We start from the raw sequence: 1,804 nt of genomic DNA on the forward strand, positions 1-1,804 counted from the left end.
AATAAATAGGGGGGATGGGGGAAATACATATTCTCATATCTATTTGAGAATCCTTCTGCAGAGGTGACACTTGGACATTTCTCCTACAGCCATAAACTTAATAGATCTTCTCATCCTTCACTATTGCTACTGGACACAGCACAGGCAGCCACACATCTTTGGTTTCAGTTATACATTTTTATATAAAAAAAAATCACCTTTAAATCCAATATCTTAAGAGGCCAATGACCGCTTTCTCATAATGCTATGCGCTTCTTGAGTTGAGCAGATTGGATTTACTATTCCAGAATTATCTAAATTTATTATCTAAATATTATCTAAATTTATTCACGCACTTTTATTTGTTTAGAAATTTGGCTGCAGCTGGGAAATCCAACATGATGTTACTCACAAGTCTAGCAGATTATGCTGGATAAAGGTTAGTGAATGTAGAGTCTGTCTTATTTGATCAATTTTAGCAGCTCTTCTCTTTGAGGATATTGGGGCATAAAATGTAGTTATTTAGAATTATTCTGATTCCTTTAAGTATTCTAACTAAGCCATGTTCAGTTAGACCCATGACTTATTCATGTCAGTGAGCCAACATCATTAACAAGAGTCTAATGGTGAATTCGGGTTATTAAAATTTTCTCTCTGGGAAGAAAACTACTCCTTCAAAATGCGTTCTTAGAATTGTTCAGTATAGTGCTTTCCTGACAATGTTTCTTGGCCTTGATGGTCTTTAGGAATGATTGAAAGACTCAGAATTCAACCAAAATAGGAGGGCTCACCATCAATGCAGATCTTTGAAGTTCTCTCTGTAAAGTTCTCCCTCTTTCATATTCCATTTCTGTATCCTCAACTAACCCAAACATTAATGGTCCAAACCATTATGATCTCCTCTCTGCAGTGAAGCCTAGAGAGCAAGCCAAGGCAAGAAGCTGGAAGGCTCATTGGTTCCCCTATGTGATTCTTTCCACTCATATATGAAAAGGGATCCTATGGTCCAATTCATTAAAATGCTTGTTTTTATATTTCTGTGGACAGAGCAAAGTATTTTCTTTATGATGCCATCTTATAGCTGTCTCTTAATGAAATATGGTTGTTTGGGATACTTTATTGTATCACAATTTTACCTAATTATATACTAGAATTTACATTGTTTTCAGTTATCATTTTTTTCAATACACTATGTAGTTTAAATTTTAGAAGACTTTACAATAGCCATAAGCCATAACGATGATATAAATATAGTAATGCATCTATTTAAACATGATTTAAAATTTCATTTGTTTACTGTATTTAGACAAAACCATCAATGGCTACTTCTTTAAGAACTTCTTTCCATCAGCTTCAGAAAACATATCACATGAACCTGCCCTCTGGGCTCTGATCTGCTTAACATAATGACATACATGATCTGTGGCAGCACTACCGGATGATATGCTCATGAAATCTAAATATACACCAAGAGATATTAGGCTTTGTGGGTTTGGAATGGTGAATAGGTCATTTAATTATGTAGTTTTGGGGTGAAAAGAAAAACCAGGAATAGACATTTATAAAATAGAGAAAAACTGTTTTCTGAGGTATTTCTGGTTCCTGATTGTGGTTCACAATGAGTGTCAACTGTTGTGATTTCCTTTGATTTGAGTTTGATAAAGTATGTATATATCACCAATGTCCAATATTCTCTCTTATTTTCCCTCGCTTCCTTCCTCTTCCTTTCCTTATTCCCTCCCTTCCTTTATCAACCTCTGTTACAGGATTCTACATTTATTAATAATTTAAAATACTTAGCACGGTCCTATTAGTTTTAAAAATT

Source organism: Mus caroli, chromosome 17 (assembly GCF_900094665.2).
Source record: "Mus caroli chromosome 17, CAROLI_EIJ_v1.1, whole genome shotgun sequence".
Taxonomy (NCBI): Eukaryota; Metazoa; Chordata; class Mammalia; order Rodentia; family Muridae; genus Mus; species Mus caroli.